This window comes from Triplophysa dalaica, chromosome 3 (assembly GCF_015846415.1).
Source record: "Triplophysa dalaica isolate WHDGS20190420 chromosome 3, ASM1584641v1, whole genome shotgun sequence".
Lineage (NCBI taxonomy): Eukaryota > Metazoa > Chordata > Actinopteri > Cypriniformes > Nemacheilidae > Triplophysa > Triplophysa dalaica.
This window is the reverse complement of record NC_079544.1, coordinates 21,097,909-21,112,058: the sequence shown is the minus strand read 5'-3', so window position 1 is coordinate 21,112,058 and position 14,150 is coordinate 21,097,909. Positions and strand designations below refer to the sequence as shown.

The 14,150-nt window shown below is 37.8% G+C and overlaps 1 long non-coding RNA gene across 1 annotated transcript; it reads left to right on the top strand.

Annotated features, from left to right (window-relative positions):
* The first annotated feature begins 5,241 nt into the window (after positions 1 to 5,241).
* Positions 5,242 to 13,700, top strand: LOC130418129 (uncharacterized). The gene is made up of 3 exons (XR_008906291.1): positions 5,242 to 5,489; positions 12,735 to 12,890; positions 13,170 to 13,700. It is a non-coding gene; the product is annotated as an uncharacterized LOC130418129 (long non-coding RNA).
* The last annotated feature ends 450 nt before the right edge of the window (positions 13,701 to 14,150 follow it).

Below are 14,150 nucleotides of genomic sequence, written 5' to 3'. Positions count from 1 at the left end.
CCTTCTGATCTGTAATCGCACCCTGTTCTAGTTTAATGTTTAACCACTAAAGCATTTATTTTAACATGCTTAAAGAGCATCCAAATAAGAATCTAAGTTTATTTCTCCTGCTCTTGTCAACCTGTCCATGAGATTAGATAACAGGTACTCTGTGGGTTCAGGGATAGGTTCTTGGGTCTGGATTATAAAAGGTGTAATATCGGACCATAACCTTCTGCGATGATGTCACTTCCCCAATCACGAGTAGGTGGTCTGGCACTAATAGAACATCCGAGGTGTGGAGGTCATACACGTATTAACAAACAAGAGATCAGTTCACAGCAGTAAAACCAAAATCTTCCTTAACGTAAACTGAGCATGCAGGTCGAACGACTGAGATTTCAAGATAAGATTAGATTCGCTTTTATCGTATGTGGATCATTAATTGTTTTATTCACACAGCAAATGTAATACAAATAGTACCACAAAAAGAACATGGCTGGTCTCTATGAGGGATCTGAAATAAAGCCCTCTCCTTCAGTTTCTCTGTTCATTTTAAAGCTATTACATCTATTCTGACTTACATTTATTAATTTGGCAGATGCTTTTATCTGAAGCGAATTACAAGTATTAGAGCATATAAACATTTGGTCAATACGCGAAACAGTACTGTTAGTTTACAAGGCCATGCTACTAGGACAATTAAAGCTGTAATAAGCAAAGGAGAGAATGAACAACAATATATATATTTTTTTAGACAGACAGACAGTTATTGGTTAATCAAATAAATGCAGAACAAGTATGTTTTTAGTTTTTTTTAAAGTTGTGAAGGATTCAGCAGTTCGGGTGGAGGCCACTGGGGAACCGAATCAATAAAGGTTTTTGCAAGCGATTTGGTGTCTCACTGTTTTGTAACAACCAGGCGTCGCTCATTTTCAGACCGAAGATGACTAGATGGAATGTTGACCTGGAGCACTCATTTAAAGTAAAAGGAAATTGTGAACGCAAGTGTCAGAGATTAAAATTTTATGCAGGTGGCAAATGGCAGCCATAGACGTGAAATCAGGAGGGGTGTCACATGGGTTCTTTTAGGCTGATTGAACACTAGACGTGCAGCTGCATTCCGGATCATTTGCAAGGGCTTGACTGCATTGGTTGCAAGGCCGGCCAGTAGAGAATTGCAGATGTCCAGTCTTGATATGACCAGAGCTTGGACTAGTGGCTGAGAGGCATACTCCGACAGGTATGGCCTGAGTGTCATGATGTTGCAGAGCACATACCTGCAAGATCAAGAGGTTGCTGCTACGTGGGAGGTGAATTTCAGCTGGTCGTCGAACATCACCCCCAGGTTCTTCGCAAACTTGGTGGGTATTATAGTTGAGTTCAGATCCATCATGGTTTCAAAGTAACATTGGCTCAGTATAGGGTTAAAGTGATCGATTACCAAAAAAATGAACATTTACTCACCCTCTTGTTATTTCAGACCTGTTTGAATTTCTTTCTTCAGCAGAACACAAAAGGAGATATTTTTAGGATTTTTGTTATCTGAACAGCGGCTCCACCGATTCACTTGAATTGGTTTTGTTTCTATACAAAAGAATCGAATGGGTTGCGCAGCTGTTCGGTTACCAACTTTTTTTAAATATCTTGTGTATCTTCTCCACAAGAAAGTCAGACAGGTTTGAAATGACATGATAGTTAATAAACTATATAGATATTTTAATTTTTTTTAATTTGATAAACTTTGTCACATTACATTCATGTTGAATTGTTACACCGTCGTTTCTATGTGGTAAACCAGTCCAAATTCCTTGGGAGGAAATATGCCAACAATATTTCTTAATTTCTCTTAATTGTTGTTGCGGAACCTTAACTGCAAGTCCCTTAAAAGTTTGTTATGATCTTTAGCTGTGGAGAAATGATGTGTTTGTTGCGAGAGATTTGTTGTGGAAACCCTGGTGAGAACTTTTCTTTGTTTGAAGTGTAATGTTCTAGCTGAAGAACAGCTGATTTATTGTGTGGCTTTCCAAACCATTTCACCTGAACTCACTGTGGCAAGATTATACAAGGCAATTCATTCTTATGTTCATTCTGACCTATTTCAAAATAAATTGAAGTTGTAAACTAAGGGCTTGTCACATTTTTTGGGGTGGTAGATGAGGATTCGTCTGGATATGACCATAAAACAGACACACACTTTCATAATGAATATATTGTTTCTATAACAATACTACAGACAAATACTTAAATATACAACACTATCTGATTCAAATATGAATCTTCTTTCCATTTGTTTGTTTAATCGACTTTGGTCAGTGTGGGGCACGGTTGAGTGTGATGTGAGTGGCTAAGGCTTTACCCTGTTAGACACCTTCACCTGGATGTTGTCCATTGTTCTCTGTATCTGTGAGGAGAAAACTGATTATACTGTAAAACTGATGGTGGGTACCAACGGGTACCTGTATTTGTACGATTGTGAAATAATGTTGGGTATTTGCTAGTTAGAACGTTGTTCTATGGAACTTTTATTTTAGAATAATAAAACTCATTTGACTGATTAAACTTGTCAATCCTTCCTGGGTACCGTGAACTTGTGTGCCTTAGTTTGTTTTGGTGTTAATATCGCTGGTGTGAAAGTCCCCAGGTGGTGTAGTTGTTAACAAAAACGTACTCACCGGTTTCAAAAGATTGCAGAACAACATGACGAATCCAAAGACAACAGTTAAAGGAAGTAATTTTCAGTCACACATTATCTCTTATTTAATATTTTAATCACAAAAATATCATATATAATGAAAATGACTGATATTTCCCTACCTCTTTATCTTTTCAAATCACACTTGCAGAAGCAAACACTTGATTAGTTTTTCTTATTATTCTTTGGAGGTTTTTTCTGCAGAGAATGCTGACAAAATACGGGATGAGGTTGAGGACGATTTGGACGAGGTCACCAAGGACTGTTTTTTCTGAGGTTGTTTGTTCATGGCGTTTGATGGTCGTGGGGTGGTAGCCAGTGTTTTTGTGGTTGCCGTTGGGGTTGGAAAGTATGATGTTGGTTCTAAGGAAGGTGACAATTAGTTAATAGGTTCAGTAATGAATATTGTTTGTGTTAATATGACAAACAAACCCAAGCTTAAGATAATGATAAAATATCATTAAAAATAACAGACTTTGCATTAACAAATAAGAAACATTTCACAGCCAGGGACAAATTATTTTGAAAAACAAGCAGTTTGTTGATCAGTTTGTTACTTGTTCATTAACATTGTGTATCCATTCACCGGAGCTATGTCTTTATAAACTTTCCACAAGTTATCATTTTTTACCAAGCCTCCTTACATTTATTTTTTTACAAAGCTGAGCTTCAGTTTATGCAACAAATCAAATTGAGGATGTCAACTATTTGAAGTTGGACATCACTTTTGACTTAAAAGTACTGGACCACTTTATATATTGTGATTTTTTTCAGCTTTTTGTTCCATACTGTAGGTTATATAAAATGCATGATCTAGCAACGATGGCTTAGCAGAATAAATATTTTAATGCAGTTAGGCCAAAACATAGTGATGTGACGTTTGACACAGAGGCTTTGAAGCTTGTATCAAAAAAAAAAAGCTTATTCAAATACAGCAACCAATCTCCACTTAGAATAGCTTATTTTCCTGAGCCGTCAGAAACCTTTAGGTAAAATATGTTCTTCTGAAAAAGAGGTTAAAAATTATTAAATAGGATCATAAGCAATACGATTTCTTCAGGATATTCATTCCCCATCACGTGTAATTTATTAATGGAATAATTTGTTAAAAAAATTGAACTTTGGTCTTGCAACAAATATTTTCTTAATAATAAAGTAAAGGAAGTGTCATTCAAAATAATTAATACAATTTACCCCGTCAAGGACTTCTTGGTGAAATATAAATGTGATATTGATACAAGAGGTTCATTTTGTAAAGTTGGCAAAGAAACAGTGTATCATTTATTTTGGTCATGCCAATATACTGAACATTTTTGGAAAGATATTAGCTCATTTCTTAATGAGAATACTGAGAGTGGTTTCTCAATAACTTTTAAGGATTTATGACTCTGACTTGAACAATGTTTGTTTTATTTTGAATTTATTTATTTTTTCTTTGTAAATTTTAAGCCATTATTTCTGGTCTTCCGAAAAGATCTTAAGATATATCTGGATTTTATTACACCTTCTTTAAGTAAGAAAGTCATTAAGAAGATTTTAGTTTGTAAACAGTTAAATTATACATCAGTTACAGTATATAAATTAAATTTCTTAACCAAACTTTTTTCTTCTCTTTCTCTTTAACGTTTGTACATTTCAATCTTTCTATGTTCTATGGTGATGATATGGAACATACTTTTCACATCATGGATGGCTGGATGCGTTGTATACTTAGCATATGAAAATGTTTACTTAAGTTTTACCTGTATTTGAACATGTCTTATTGTTTTTCTTTGAAGTTCAATAAAAAAGAAAGAAAGAAGAAGCATCTCACAGTGAGGCACTGTCCCGGAGCTTGATTCGTTTCGCCATAACCACATGATCAATGACGTCCGAAGCTTCGTTAATAGAGACAATCACGTGACTGCTTCCTATATTGATTTCCTATATTGATTCTATATTGAACCCTCGGCTCGCCCAGTTTTTGATTGTCTTTTTCGCTTTAGTAGTGAATTGGGACTAAAACGGTCACAGGGGAAAGAATATCCCGCTGTGAATAACTGCGTGTGCTGTTCGAAACACATTTATAAAATTGTTAATTTGTTACATTTATTGATATTTTTTAAATGTAATGCCATCAGTTATTTAAACCGTAAGTAATACATCAACACGAACTCATTATTTTTTTATTATATCGATTTGAAGTGACTTTTTACATGAAACATAAAAAATGGACACAGACAGCTTTTCCACCATTTTACCACAATGTGGCGCTAGTGTGCACAGTTTTGAAAAGCTTCGAGTAACGAACCATTTTATGAGACACTTGAGGGTAAAAGCCCAGTGGTGTAGTCTACGTGATAGGCAGGTATACGCCGTATACCCACTAGGAAAGTCAAAGGATTTCCGCATACCCACTTAAAATACGTGAGGATACGTAACAACATCGTTTTGTGACAGAACTTTCATTCATAAATTCACCCCGTCTGTGTTTTGCGATTGCGAATCACTAACGTTTTTGGACCATTGGGGCTTCCGTGGGCCTGTGACCTGGATCTGACGTCACCTACAAAGGAAAAGCAGTTGCTTGGCGGTCTTTTTCGGCGCAAGTTTTAAATTCATCTTGAGTGTCTTTACATCGCAAGATTAACGTTATTCTGAATCTTAATTAGAAGATATGAAACGAAAGCAGACTCAAAGTACACAAAGTTTGAGTGTTTTCGGATGCCTGCCCCTAAAGCTACAGCAGCTTCGGGTGACACTTCAGCTGCAGCAGATGACACGATCGTTACAGATACTCCAGAAAGTGAGGCTGATGCTATCGTAAAGTTACCTGGTAAGTAAAGCTAGCATACAGTACATGTTATCATTAAACGTAACTGTAATAGCAGGGGATTGTTGATATATTGAATTTTATCCAGAACTTGCTAACTTCACTACCGTAAGTGTGGTGGATCAATTAATACGGCAGAAGAGGGGAGATTGTGTGTGTGGTAAACAGAATAAAAATTGTATATCTCATTATTTCAGATGATGAGATAAATGAGAACCGCTGGCCAGCCTTGTGGACTGAAAGTCAGGCTAGGGAATTTAAAACAGGCGTCCTTGGTTAGAGTGGAGGGACAGTAAGTTAGGTAGATATCAGCTACTCAGCACACACGAAAATGTTCGGGCCGAAAATGGCATTATTGGTTTCGGGCCGAAATAAAAAAACAGGCGAAAATGTAAACCGAAAATGAATGTCACCCGCCCCTCCCTACCGTGCGCAAGCGCTTAGGTTTCACTCACGGTCGAGCTGTTATCACGCGTCTGCCTATCAAAGATTGTCATGTCAGCGCAGGACCGGCGATCTCCTGCCCTCCTTGCAGTGATCTGATGATGTGACTGAGTGTTCGTGCTGTGTTATCAACATTCCAATTTATTATCAACAACAAAAGACAGTCAGCTGATTAAACCTGTGCTCCAGGTACCATATTCATATAGTATCATCATTCTTAAAGGTATAGTTCACCCAAAAATGAAAATTGTTATAATTTCCTTACCCTCAAGTTGTCCCGAAACTGTATGAGTTTCTTTCTTCTGTTTAACACAAAAGAAGATATTTTAAAAAATGTTGGTAATCAGACATTTGGCAGCACCCATTGACTTCCACAGTAGGAAAAAATATAGACTTGAAAGTCAATGAGTGCTGCCAACTGTCAGATTACCAACATTTTTCAAAATATCTTCTTTTGTGTTAAACGTAAACAGCTGACTGTCTTTTGTTGTTTATAATAAATTGGAATGTTGATAACACATAAGCAGTCTTTAATAATGCTCTCAATTACATGTAGATGCATACTTTATGCATTAGTGAGTTTGGTGGTGCCATGGGGTGTCGCGCTGGGATGGGTGCGTATGAGGCTGGGAGGGGAAAAAAGCACAGTATACTCACTACAAAAAGCTTGACTACACCACTGGGAAAGCCTCTATGCTTCGAAAAGCTTCATTTCACCATCACTACCTAAAACATATATGCAGATCATATGGAATTTGTCATATAACTCAACTGTTTCCTGGCTCTTGTCTCTCTGAAGAAGGAGCGACAAGAATAATGCACCGCAAACAGCTCTCATCATGGTCCTGATGTATAAAGATGCGTGTTGTCCTGTTGTATGTTTTCAGATTTTTTATGCAGCTGTGTGCTTTCAGGTTTTATATGGTGCAGTGTGCACGCCAACGCTCAACTTGATTAGGTGTGTACAAGGCTCAGGTGTCACGGATCACTTCAACCAATCTGAACATATAACAACTTCTAGTGAGGAAACCGGAGATAGCCTCCTTTTATGGCGAGAAGGAAGGTTTGGTGATACATCCAATAGGAGAACCCGTAACGGCTAACAAAACCCTACTTGCATTCAAAAACTATGGCGGGTACTCTGTGCCTAAACCTAACGTCCGATCGACCGAAAGTCTTACCAAAGGTCTTGAGCTTTAAATATCGAAAACCAACAAGATCACAATTCGCGTGCTTTGGATCGGCGTATTAATATTTAAACGGCGATTTCTTAATGCCTCCTGGTGCTTAATTAACGTCATACGCCGCCACGCATTTAAGTTACGCAGTGCGCCGATCGACGTTAAGTTAACGTCACACAAAATGCTATTTATTAGCTAATATACACAGCTCTTCTGGGTTTGCGCGCTCTATGGCAAGTGGGAGGCTCATGTCATCTCATCCATATCCAGCTTAACTTTGTGGAAAATTCAAAAAATGAAATGAAATAAAAACCCAATGAAAAGAAAATCATATAACTACTGCAGTATGTTCCAGGAAGCTATGTGTAAAATGTGTAATATGTCAATATAAGTCAAGTCATGATTAAAGGTAGTTCAACCTCAAAACGAAATTTCGTCATCATTTACCAATGGTCCTCATTGACTTCTATTGTATGAAGAAAAGTCAATGTGGACGAACAGTTTTCTGTTACTAACTTTCTTTTAAATATGTTCTTTTGTGTTTATACGGTTTATACATTATACAGTCATACAGGCTTGAAAAGTCAAGAGGGTGGTGCACAGCGTTACTTAAACGCGTGGTGGCGTGTGATGTTAATTTAGCACCAGGCGGCATTTATTTAATCCCTGGCGGGGTTAAGAAATCGGCGTTTTAATATTAATACGGCGATCCAAAGCAAGCGAATTCTGATCCTGTTGGCTTTCGATACAGAACTTAACATCACTACAGGCGAATACCAGACGATCTAGCCTTAGAAGAGCACTGCTGTTTAATTTTCAAGGAATATAAGTATTATTGCTTATAAATTAAGTGTATCCTAGAAATGCATTGCTAGCCCACACCAACACTTGTGCACAATATTATTGATAAGTGCTGGCCAATACTTTTATTTTTTTCCCCCTGAAAATTATATATTGTATTAAAATAGGCTTTTACATGTAATTGTATTGCCATATGCCATCTGTGCATTTATACAGAGTACAAAAATGTGAATGGTTACGTTTTCACTGAGGCAATGACATAATGCATGTTATATGTTTTATTTACAGAAAACTTTAGAATAAACATGAATAAAAAACACGTAAATTTGATGTAAGAAAATAAATTAATTTAATCGTTATGTATACATATACAAGTAAGCATCACATAAATCAAAGCCTTTATTTCAATTTATTGTTATAAAAAAAGATCCTGTATCTACAGGCGTTGAAATTGAACCCCACATCCTACTGCATTCTCGCAGCTGAGCACTGTCGCCTCAGATGTCAAGTTCCAGGTGAGACAAAAGAGAGAGACTTCTCACTTCTGCATTGAAGCTTATGAGTCGTAAATATCCCACGGAGAAACAAAAGGGTTATCAACACTTTCAGAAGAACCAACCTAAATCCAGGCCTCCTTTGTTGGCAGGTCTTTTGATGTTAATATCAAGAAACCAGGACTAAAGATTGATGATGGGGATTATGGCTCTTCTTTTAATGATTCCAACCATTTGGCTTATGCCTATGGCAGCCCGATCCAGCCAAAATTAAAAATGAATATATACAAATATAAATCCATTAAGAAATATAAAAAAGCAAAAATATATAAATACATAATTGAATTAAATAAAAATATTAAAATCCATGAATAATAGAAATTTAAACATATGAATTGGTTTAAACATGTATTTATTTATTTAAACATGTATTTATTTCTGCATTTTTTTATTTATTTATGCATTTATGTTGATATATGTGCATTTCCACATTTTTACATTTATTTACTTTCACATGTATTCATTTCTACATTACTGTGTCCATATGGTAATGAGGGGTTGTGTCTAGTGATGGCAAAATGAGGCTTCCTGAACCACTGATACCTCACAGCCCAATGCTTCACGAAAAGGTTCATTACTCGAAGCTTCATTCATTATTGCTCACTACTGACACCTAGCTACTGTGCAAAGAAATAGCAGACCAATAAATTAATACTGAATCAATGACCTGAGCAGACATTTGTCCATTCCCTGGGTATCAAATAAAATATGTTTCTATCTCTGTCTGAATTTACTTGTGCAGAGACAACTGTCACACAAAGTTAATTAATTATTCATAAATTGTTTGGATAGTGACAGTAGGAACAACAAAAGTGAGACTGTGTTGAGTGCAGTGCTTATGGTGGAGGGAGTGTAATAAACTAAATTGCAACAGAAAAGTGTGGGGTGGGAAAGGATAAGAATTGTTTCTGGAGTGTTTTGTGCATTGAACTTTTACTAGTTTTAGTGCAGTGTTGTGCTTATGGGACTATGGATTTAGAGGAACAAAACCAACACTGCAGTTTGGGGTGGGTGAAGGAAGGATCACTCATTATTTTTATTAAGGAACTGAATTTTTTCAAGTGTGTTGGGGTTTAGACGATTCCTCTTCTTGGACAGAACCTCTCCAGCCTTGGAAAAGATCCTTTGCATGGAACAGAGAATGCAGGGGAACATAAAAATGTCAGTGCCAGCTTGTATAAATGAGGATACAGATGTTTATGTTGAGCCCAATATACTAGTGGATCCTCAGATCTTGCGAGATTCACTTCGGATAAATATCGGTCCACTTCTACAGTGGCATCGGCTGTTGCACTTGAGCTCATTCTACTGTGATCCACCGTGCTATCCAGCAGATGCTAAAGGTCACCTAATAATAGAGGTACAAAGAAAAAAAACTCCATTAACAATGGTTCACAGTAATAATCACTAATGTGAACATTCACACAACAAAGACATATACTACTTACTGTTTGAAGATTGACCTGCTTCTGAAGAGGCTGGCAGCTGAGCTGGGGATGTGTTGGTGGAAGCAGAATGGAGACCAGAACTTCTGATCACAGTAGCGCATTCCGATTTTAATCTTGAAACCGCTTCTTGCAGTTTCCCTTGACTCAAGAATCCCAGTTTTTTAAATCTGGGATCCAATAACGTGGGTATGGTCATCACACTTATTGATTCCAAATGAACTGCGTGTTCCCTGACCCACCGTCCAAGGCTGTCACCCAGCTGCCTTGTTAAGTTGGACTTAAGGCCTTCTAGCTTACTCATTACAGCATGATTAAGCATTGTCATCAAAGGTATCACTTTGGAGGCAGACACCCTTACCTCTCCTGAAAGCTCGACTGTAGCCTGGGGGAAAGGGGCAAGAACATCTAAAGCGTCCTGGACTGCCTCATGTTCCAGGGCTGTTGGAGGGGTGATGTCGGTCTTCAGAGAGGGCGGGGCTGCCCCCACTGGCTCTCTCAGCTGATAGAGCCGTTCCAGCATGTTGTAAGTGCTGTTCCAGCGAGTGTCCACTTCAATGATCATTTTCAGAACTGGTCTCCCCATCTGCTCCTGTACTTGGGCCAGTCTCTCTTTTGCTGTAGTGCTGGTTCGAAAATAGGTCACAAGTTTCCTACATTTGGATCGAATGTCATTGAAGATTCTGATGTCATCAAAAGATTTCCTCACAATAAGGTTTAGAGCACGTGCAATGTATATCGCATGCCTAACATTCAATGATCGTACACATGCTATCATGTTGGGTGCAGCATCAGTTACCAGGCACTTCACTTTATCCTTTATGCCCCACTCGTCCATGAGCTTGATATGTCCAGTAGCCACGTTCTCCGCAGTATGGCTCTGAGGGAAATGCTCTACGCCTAGTAAAACAGTGCAGAGCTTGTCATTGTCATCTATAAAATGGCAAGTTACTGCTTGGATGGCATCCATGTTTAATGATGTCCACATGTCAGAGGTAAGACTTATAGCCGCAACTTTCTGCAACTGCTCTCTGGCCTTCTCCTTAGCCTCCTTGTATTTACACTCAACCATGGCCTTCAAACCCTGTTGATGAAAATAAATGTAGCTAATCTTACTTTTAACTTCTTAAATAATGATGAATCTCTTTATTAATCACATACCTTTCGAGTTGGGATAACATAATTGGGATCCAACACATGCAGAAGCTCCCTAAATCCATCATCATCCACAATGGAAAAGGGTTGGGAGTCCTTGATGACCATGTTCACCAGGGCCTCATTTACCATTTCTTTTTTGGAATCTATAATAAAATAAAATGCAGGTCTATTGTAGGAGCCTAAAATATTATTTAGATAATGTTTATTATTATGACTACTGTGTAGATTGTTAGTAGTCTGTGCATGCTCGTGCAGTGCTCGATAATGCCTGAGGAGGTGTTATTGCTGTATCAACTACTCCTGACAACACCCACTAGGTGGCGCGAGTTTCGAACCCCCTTTATCTGTTAACGACACTCAGACCGAACCGATGACGTTTCCACACAAACTGAGGCCTTGTTTGTCATCACACACCTGATTTCCACGTTAACAACACGAGCCTTGAAGCGCGGCTTCATCTGGCACGCCCCTTTTTTATCGACACAAGCTCCGACGCCTCGGTTCAAATGTCACATCACTAGTTGTGTCTTCTTTCAGACACAGTAGTCGAGCACAGAGTGCGGTTGTAGGACACAGGCAAACTCTAAGGCCACAGTAACATCTTGTGCTTTGGCAAAATGACATGCAAGAGATGAGTTTGACCACGTGAAATAATAATATAGTACAGCATTTACTATAGTAAACTGCAGCATACTATACATTATAGTAATATATACTGTAGTGCACTATAGTTTTTACTATAGAAGTATTTAAAAGCCTTTTATGGAAATCAACCATGATTTTATCATAGTGTAACCATGTTTTTTGGCAGATTTGTATGAGCACAGTTGCCCTATAAACACCATGGTTAACTCTGGTTACTGTAGCAACACCATGGTCAATTTATGGTTACAATGGCTTAACTATAATGGCCATTTTGTTTGTTTTAATTGAAAGCAAAACATGGATTATTTTCATAATGGAACACTGTAGTATCTGGGAATTTTATTACAAATGCATGTAATATTTATGTAAGCTACAGTAGGGCTAGTCAGGCACCTGATCATCCTTTGCAAGTAATCCTGAATGATTATTGTAACAATGTTCAATGTATAGAAGGAAGAGGATGAGGTTGGCAAGACTGACACAGGCTTTTATTTACAGTTCACACAACTGAGATTCCTTTAACTTAACATAAAACACAGTGGTGGTACCATAAATTCCAGTCAGATACCGCTCTCTGTTCAACAGCCCGTGTTCAGTCCTTGTGTCTCGTTGTCTGTGTGCTGCTTCCCTCCTTTTATCCGGTCATTCCGTGCCCTTACTGGAATTAGAGTAAGTAGCTGTTGATTGTTTGCACTTGCTCCATTTACTCACCGCTCATCTCTGGGCTCTCTCTCCTGCCACAAACCTCACTAAATCACGCCCCCCTCGCCACAATTATCTTAAAATTTTACGCAGTTGCCTGTTCACAATTCCCCCAAAACACCCAGGCTAACTCACTTAAAAGGCAACTCTTTATTCAAGAGGGGCAGAAAACGTGGGCCAAGCCATTATTCCCAGATTCAGGTTGTTATTTATTTGGGGCGGCCGTTCTGGACTTTGACCTACTGGTCCGTCCGCCCCGCCTTTCTGAAATGAGGGATCAAAAATATTGACCTTTTTCACGATATTCAATTTTTTTAGATGTACCTGTAGATAGACAACTTCTGACTGAGGAACTCCAAGTAGTGGTCGCTGCAGCCCGGAGAACGGCAGGTGGGAGGAGTTAACAAAACAAACTGCAAGTGGGAGGAGCTTAGGCCGCATGTAATAAGGATTTTCACACGCTGATGGCAGGAGGTAGAGATAGTAATGAAAACAATATTAAAAATGACATTCTCATTGTAGTTTAAAGTTTTGTTTTATCACAAATGCGTCAAATGAATATACAATAAAACGAAAACGAAAAAAAATGTTTTTTTATCAGCAAAGCACGTTTTAGTCCAACAAAAGTTCAGTGCAACGTAAAGTTACGGCCAGCATGGCATTTTAAAAGTTTCAACAAATAAACACTCAGCAGTGCAGATGTCTTAACGTATAAAAATAATAATCATGCTTGTTCTTGTATTTTAATTTCAGCAACCACAATTTCTCTAAACCACTGCGATCACTGCAGTTGCATCACTGCTGTTCTGACATTTTGTGCTACAATCATATTGTGCTGCCCATTCGTGTGAGTTAGGTTTAGGGTTCGGGGAAGGGGTTAGTCTTGTATTTTTATAAAAAAACAAAATCACAAAATATTTCAAGCCACAAACTATTGCCACTTGTAAAATAATACCATTTATGTGTATCTCCTTGTCTCATCCCTGGATTCACGGGGACTCCTGAGGCCACAGACCAGCTCCAACCCAGCCTGATGTATTAAATGTTCTTCCATGCACCGTAGAGAGGAGTGGATCCCGCTGGCTGGCTCCTTTTCAGACTGGTGCACATCCCTGCACTGACAAGGACTGATGATGCCAAACGACCCTGCCTCATGTTTGTTTTTGTCTCTGCTATATACTTGTTTGACCTGTTAACTAAATTTGTGTGAAGCTGCTTTGTAATAATGCACTGGTTGAATTGAAATTAAAACTATAACAATGACTGAAACAATAAAGCACACAACATAAAATGCATCAGTTTTTAAATTACCAAACAACAAGTAAAAATATATAAAATATAATATATAAATACAAATTATAAAAAATACGAATTTAATATAAAATTATACATAACATTATATAATAATATAATATTATATTGTTTTATCTGTAACATTATTGTGTGTACAGTATGTCTGCTGTTTGAAGGCTCCACGTAGCATTAAAAAAAATACTGTAGAACCTCCTATCATGGAATAAAGTAATGGGAGTAAATAGGTGATTGTTTTTAAGATCATTACTAATAAATCAGCTTGGAATAGCATATAATGCCTGTCTCTAAAAGCTTATTTAGTTGATGGCAGGAGGAAAATTGTAACGTTGTACAAATATAAAAAATCTGAATTTAATTATTCGAATGTCGATGTGTTCTCTATAAACAACCACGTGGTTCTTCACCTGTTTAAAAAACGCC